Source organism: Stomoxys calcitrans, chromosome 2 (assembly GCF_963082655.1).
Source record: "Stomoxys calcitrans chromosome 2, idStoCalc2.1, whole genome shotgun sequence".
Taxonomy (NCBI): Eukaryota; Metazoa; Arthropoda; class Insecta; order Diptera; family Muscidae; genus Stomoxys; species Stomoxys calcitrans.
This window is the reverse complement of record NC_081553.1, coordinates 64,922,968-64,930,612: the sequence shown is the minus strand read 5'-3', so window position 1 is coordinate 64,930,612 and position 7,645 is coordinate 64,922,968. Positions and strand designations below refer to the sequence as shown.

Genomic DNA, 7,645 nt, shown 5'->3' with positions numbered 1-7,645 from the left:
GCGTCGTAGAGGGAAAGGGGCCTTAATTCGTGACTCCACCAAAAAATTCAAAAATTTACCTAAAATCCATTAAAAGTAGAAATTTCATTATGAAAACTTTAAATTGGCTGTATCTCGTGACTCCATCAAAAAATTCAAAAATTGACCTAAAATCCATCAACAGTCGAAATTTCACTATGAAAATTTTAAATTGACTGTATCTCCTAAACTATGCGTCGTAGAGAGAAATGTGTCTTAATTCGTGACTCCACCAAAAAATTCAAAAATTGACCTAAAACCCATCAGAAGTCGAAATTTCACTATGAAAACTTTAAATTGGCTGTATCTCCTAAACTATGCGTCGTAGAGGGAAATGGGCCTTAATTCGCGACTCCGCCAAAAAATTCAAAAATTGACCTAAAATCCATCAAAAGTCGAAATTTCACTATGAAAACTTTAAATTGGCTGTATCGGCTCTCGACAATCGAGTCGAGCATTATGCAGATCGCCATAGGTATATGGCCGTAGAGGATTTTTAAATCGTACCTTAAGTTCCCCATAAACCTTCTAAGCCAACCATCCAATATAGGAGGAATTTTATTCGCATTGAAAAATATTTACAATTCAATTTCAATAAACACGCCTCTGGTTTTTTGTTTCCATAATAAAACCTTCCATTTGATTGCCATGTTGATACCACTGATAGCAGTCAGCTTCCATGATTTGTACTTCTTCTATATTTACTTTGCTCTTTATTCTCATGTTGTTCCAATAAATCCCATTGAACATTTTTGACAAACTAAGCACGTACCTAATACACCACGACCTTTTTGTTCTTAAAAAATCGATATGACATACATTGAGGTTTCTGTGTTCTGCCATGCTCGTGCGTGGCTAATTAAAAAACGAAAACTAAAAAATTCGCAACTGGTAGCATAAGAGACTCACCCATAAGTCCTTGCAGCAGGCAGCAACATAAAAAAGGACGCTACATTTCCGCCGTGTGTCGTTTGTTTGCAAACATTGCAAATCCCAAAGATTTGTGTTTTTCATAATTCCCATAAAGCCTGGCGATTTCTCAATTGTCACTTCAGATGGAAAATGTCGATGGCAAAAATGAAAATTGATTCAATCCATGGGATGGGGTATGCTTTTCAAATGGCAATGTTGCCAACCGACTGAATGACTGATGTCTGCCATTGCACGCTTGACTTGATGAGAAATTACCTTTCGTACTGCTATTTTCGTGACTAGTCCTGAATCGGCTGCTCCTTTGTCATCTGATTTCAATTTTTGCGCCTCATTTGTATGATGTGGGCTGTTTTTAATGAGTTAATGAAACAAAAAATGAACACTGACGGCTGCCGCTGTCATTGCCAATGGCTTGGCTTTTCTATCCGCTGTTATCATGGCCTTGCCATCTACGCCTTTTCAATTTTTGGCAAATTGAATTTTGATTAGTTGGTTGCGAGATGAGACCTATTCCGTTGATTGATATCTATTATTTGTCATACTGGAAAGGAAAACAAAAACAATTCTTAGATCCCATGAAATTCTAGTGAATCGATTAGATTGCATAAAATGGCTACAGGCATTCCATTTCCATTTCAAAAGGGGAATAAAATTTTTGTGTGGGATTATGCCTTCATTTTGAGAGGCTTGACAAAAATGCAGTTTAAGATATTTTTAAAAATTATTAGAAAATCCAAATCAAATCAAATTCGAATCGAATGTCATTTAAAATGAAAACAAACAAGTAGAAAGGCGTAAAGTTCCGACGGGCCGAACTTTGGATACCCACCACCTCGGGTGTATAGGGAAACCACCTTTAGTCATAATCCTGTGAAAAATGCTGAATTTATGCCCCAATAGCTGCTTTATAGAAAAATAGTCCGATTTGGACCAAGTACAAGTCATTGTTCAATTTTGAAGAACTAACTATAGGTCTTTTTGGCACCTATATGCAAATATAAACCGATCTGAACCTTATAGGACACGGATGTCGAAAAGCCAACAAAGTCACTATGTCAAATTTCAGCCTTTTATTGGGCCGAGTTATTAAATCGAGAGATCGGTCTATATGGCAGCAATATCGAAATCTGATCCTTACTTTACTTTACTTTAATTGGCTATGACAGAATATTTGTTCCACTAGCCGAACGTATTGGGTTGCCCAAAAAGTAATTGCGGATTTTTTAAAAGAAAGTAAATGCATTTTTAATAAAACTTTGAATGAATTTTAATCAAATATACTTTTTTACACTTTTTTTTTCTAAAGTAAGCTAAAAGTAACAGCTGATAACTGACAGAAGAAAGAATGCAATTACAGAGTCACAAGCTGTGAAAAAATTTGTCAACGCCGACTATATGAAAAATCCGCAATTACTTTTTGGGCAACCTGATAGAATAGTGTTCCAAGTGCCTCGATCTTATGCGCTCATTCTAAAATCTCTGACACCAAGTTTCGAGGTGACTCCCACCACTTGATCTTTCCATCGGGCTTTTGGTCTTCCCGGTTTGCGTGTACCACCGTGTTTGCTTTCAAAAGGCTTCTTTGCTGGAGCTTCTTCATCCATCCTGTCAACATGACCTAGCCAACGCAGCCCTTGTATTTAGACGCGTGTAACTATGATGTCGTCGTCATACAGCTCATACGGCTCGTGGTTCATATGTCGCCTATATTCTCCGTTAACGCAAACTGGTCCATATATTTTACGAGTAATCTTTCTCTCAAATACTCCAAGCACTGCCTCATCTGCTTTCACAAGTACCCATGCTTCAGAACCATATAACAGCACGGGTAGTATCAGTGTCTTGTAAAGTGTAGTCTTCGTCTGTCGAGAGGTGGCCTTGCTCTAAACTGCACACTTAGTCCAAAGTAGCATTTGTTTGCCAGTATTATTCTTCGCTTATTCTTGGTTCGGAGAGATTCTTTCCTATTCTTACTGAGGAACGTGTCATCCTGCAGAGTCTTATTAATTTTGCAGGGACACCAAACTCAGACATGGCTTGAAATACCTTTGAACGTAAAGGAGTATCGAAGGCGGCTTTGTAGTCGACAAAGAGATGGTAGGTGTTAATTTGTCGTTCTCGGGTCTTTTCCAGGATTTGGCGAAGTGTGAATATCTGGTCTAAGGTGGATTTACCTGGTCTAAAGCCGCATTGATAGGACCCAATTATCTCATTGACTTAAGGTTTTAATCTTTCACACAGTACAGTCGAGAGTATCTTGTATGCGATGGGGAGGAGACTTATTCCTGTGGAGTTGGCACATTCCGTCTTGTCTCCTCTCTTGTGTACGGGACATAGTATGCTGAGGTTCCAATCATCGGGTATGCGTTCTTCTACCCAGATTGCACAGATAAGCTGATGCATACGCCTTATCAGCCTGTCGCCTCCGGTCTTAAATAGTTCAGCGGGTAACCCGTCGGCTCCTGCTGCCTTGTTGTTCTTTAGTCGGGTTACTACTACTTGGACCTCATTCTGACTAGGAGGTAAACATTCTATACCATCATCAGGGATTGGTTCCTCTTCGCCGCCAACATCGGACACTAGCAGTTGGGTAAAATGTTCTTTCCATATCCTCAGCATGTTGTCTGTGTCAGTTACCAGATTTCCTTCTTTGTCTCTGCAGGAGGATGTGCCTGCACCAAAGCCTTCGGTTTGGTGTTTAATTCTTTGGTAGAATTTTCGGACTTCATTCTGACTCCTGTACATCTGAATTCGCTCGCACTCACGTCTTTCCATTTCCTTTTTCTTTCTGCGGAATAGACATTTCTCCTCTCTCCTTTTCTCCCGATACCTCTCCTTCATCTGGCGCGTTGCTACTGATTGCAGGGTTGCTCTATATGCCGCATTCTTGGCTTCAGTAGCATCTCTACACTCTTGGTCGTACCATGGGTTTTTTGGAGGAGGCTTTCGGTACCCAAGTACGGATTTCGCGGCATTTTCCATAGAGTGGGCAATAGTTTGCCACTGCGCCATTATATCATCGGAACAAGGAGTGCTTTCATGGAGCAGTTGGATCAGTCGAGTGGAGTATGCCGCTGCCATTTGTTGTGTTTGCAGCTTTTCAATGTCCAGCTTCCGTGCAGTGCTAGATCGTACTTTCCTCGCCATGTGCAGGTGCGAACCTTTGCTGCAACAAGTTAATGATCCGTATCTATATTCGCTCTAGGATGAATGCCTTCCTTCTATCACAACGTGATCAATTTGGTTTCTCGTGTGTTAATCGGGTGACAGCCATGTGGCTTTGTGGATATTTTTATGTTTAAATCTGGTGCTACTAACTACCATGTTTTTTGCCGTGGTGAAAGCTATCAGCCTCAACCCATTACTGGACGTTATCTCGTGGAGGCAAAACTTTCCGACTGTTGGACCAAAAATGACTTCCTTCTCTATTTTCGCATTAAAATCTCCCAGAACGATTTTAATATCATGGGCGGGGCAGAGGGCATATTCTCTCTCTAGGCGCTCGTACAAAATATCCTTGGTCTGCTCGTCTTTGTCTTCCGTCAGGGCATGGGCACAAATAAGGCTGATGTTGATGAATTTGGCTTTTATGCGGATTGTGGCTAGCCTCTCATCCATCGGAGTAAAGCTGGAGACAAGGTGTTTCAGTCTCCAATTTACCACAAATGCGCAGCCAAATTCATGCCCCGTGTTATGACAGCTATAGTATAGTTCGTTTGGTGTTGTAGTGACGCCATTCCCAGTCCATCGCATTTCCTGTAAGGCGGTTATATCTGCCTTGTACTTCTTTAATACATCCTCCAGCGCGTATACTGCACCTTCTCTATAAATAGTGCGGACATTCCAGGTGCAGATCTGCAAATCATGGTCCTTTTATCGTTTGCGTGAGTCGCCAACGTTGGGAGGGTCCGTATTTACTATTCCTTTGTTTCTCATAGTAGTTCTATGTTTTCCGGGGGCGGGTTACTGGCCCAGCGCCCCAACCGCATGGGTTTTGTGGGATTGCACATGTATCCCTCGCTGTGGCGAGCCGCTTGCTCCAAAATCCGACGCTCGCCTCCAGCCGCCCCTAACCAGGGAACAGACGCTGATGTTGGCCAATAACTCGCCTTGTCATCTCGAGTATCATTGGCATTCAGTATTTAATTAAGAGCCAGTGCCACATGACTCCTCACTGAGACTCTCCTCTCGAAAATCGCTGACTGCCCGCTGCCGCATTTGCAGCTACTCCGCATAAAAACGGAGCTTTCCACCATCCGCAACCTGTGGACGCGCCCGGTAGCTTTCAGCTAAGCTTCCCGTGATAACGATGGGCACCACACAAGTCGGAGCTCAAAGTTCCAGCCTGTGTGGTGCTCATAGTCATCCTGTATCGGCCGAAATCTGATCCGATCTGGACCAAATTGAAGAGGGATTACGAAGTCCCTAACAAAACTCACTGTCCCAAATTGGGGCGAAATCGGATAAAAAAAGCGTGTTTTTTAGGGGCCCAAGATCTTAAATCGAGAGATCAGTCTATATGGCAGCTATATTCAAATCTGAACCGATCTGGGCAAAATTAGAAAGTGCAAGAAAGGCATATCTTGCTCTTTGTACCTGCAAGAGAGCCATTGGCAAAAGTTGGGGGTTTAGACCGCGCGTCATGCATTGGGTATATAATGCAGTTGTCAGACCTATAATGCTATATGGTGTTGTGGTCTGGTGGATGGCGACCGTACTGTTCGATACTCAATTGGATCCAAATTGCGACGACCACTGTCGTGAGGTTAAGGGAGCTTGCTCTTTGATCATTTGTCGGCTAAAAACACTGTGTTATCCTTGATACAATATCCAATATTCCAGGCAGTGTGGATTACACCCTACCTGAGCCGATTTTTGATAAAAAGTACTGTATCACTATTCCTGATAGAACCGATTGGAACTACGATATCCCTGGTAACAGAAGTTACATAGACATTACATATATCAGGTTATTGACCGATTTGGACCGTACTAGGCACAGTTGTTGGAAGTCATAAGCAAACACTACAAGCAAAATTTCAAACAAATCGGACTAAAATTGCGGCTTCTAAGGGCTCAAGACGTTAAATCGGGAGATCGGTTTATATGGGAGCTTTATCAGGTTATAGACCGATTTGAACCGTACTTGGCACAGTTGTTGGAAGTCGTAACATCACACTACGTGCACCATTTCGTGCCGAATTGGACATAAATTGCCGCTTCCAGGACCTCAAGAGGTCAAATCGGGAGATCGGTTTACATGGGAGCTATATCTAAATCTAAACCGATATGGCCCATTTGTAATCCCCAATGACCTACATTAATATTAAGAATCTGTGCTAAATTTCAAGCGGCTGGCTTTATGCATTCGACCGTTATCGTAATTTCGACCGACGGATGGACGGAGGCACGGACATGGATAGATCGGCTCAAAAAGTTGAGACGATCAACAACATATTTACTTTATGGGGTCTTAGACGAATATTTCGAGGTGTTACAAACGGAATGACTAGATCTTATGGTGGTGGGTATACAAAATGTTTGCACCAAAAATGTTACAATAGAATGAACTTTCAATCTTTTATAAAACTTCATAAATATTTGTCCTTTTAAATTAATCACTATCACTTTCATTCAACTGTTTTGAACAAAAATAAACACTCTTTTGCTATAAGTGCAAAATTTTATTTTGCTTTATAAGCAACTTTAACAACGATGATAGAGTTTTCTTCTGGGGAGAAGGAGAACTTGACGCAAATGATTTAAGTCCATCAGCAGTCCATCGCCTCATTATAGCATTCGTAATTAAATGACATCGAGAGTTTTGCTCATTCGAATAATAAATAGCAATAGCAAAGTTCCCCAAACTTAAGTTCCCCAATCCACGAGGATAAAAGTAAACAGTCGCAATGCCAAAGTGGTCGATACGAGAGCATATTTGTATTTGGACCATAAATTCTTTTATTTTTCCACTTCATTACATCTTTACTATTTGCCTTGCCATGCCGTACCATGCACAACAACAACCACATTCGCTCCGAGATTCCCTTTTATTGATTAATGAAAGCAATTATCGATGCCAGCAGTTTTCTCTTTTTTTCAGATGGAAGGGGTTCGAGTTATAGTCCTATGCTAGGAATGGTAATACTTATCCTTATAGTTCTCAGTGTGTACTTGCAGAACATTGCAAATACTGCCAGGATGAGCGACAATGAAATGAAATTTGAACCAAATAAGAAGAATTACCAAAAAAAAAAAAACAAGAATGGAAAGATTTATTAATGATGGACAAATTCGAAAAGCGTGCATGTGTGTACACAGAGAAAAAAAAAACTAAAAAAATAGGAGAACAATTATCACAAACTTTTTTTTATAGAAAATTTATCAAAATCTCATTCCAAGAATTTTTTTTGTCAAAACTATTTGCTGTGGTAATAGAGATTGCGATTGCGAATATAGATGTTGCTAGATGTTATCTTTCTTTATCATTGATCTTGAAATTGGATCGAACCTTCCTTAATGGAATGTACATGGGCAATTTTGCATTTGGAGGCGTTATCTTTTAGCAAAAATGCTGGCTGTTAGTATTGGGTTTTTATACCCACAATCGAAAGATGAGGGAATGATATTCAGTTTGTTACTCCATTTGTAACACATCAAAATGTCCAATTCAGAACCTATAAAGTATAAAATC

General features: G+C 40.6%; 1 long non-coding RNA gene across 1 annotated transcript; it reads right to left on the bottom strand.

Moving 5' to 3' along the window:
- Window positions 1-558: 558 nt before the first annotated feature.
- Window positions 559-1,480, bottom strand: LOC106085434 (uncharacterized). Its single transcript, XR_001220939.2, has 2 exons — window positions 928-1,480; window positions 559-814 (listed from the first exon to the last, which is right to left on the bottom strand). It is a non-coding gene; the product is annotated as an uncharacterized LOC106085434 (long non-coding RNA).
- Between the last annotated feature and the right edge of the window lie 6,165 nt (window positions 1,481-7,645).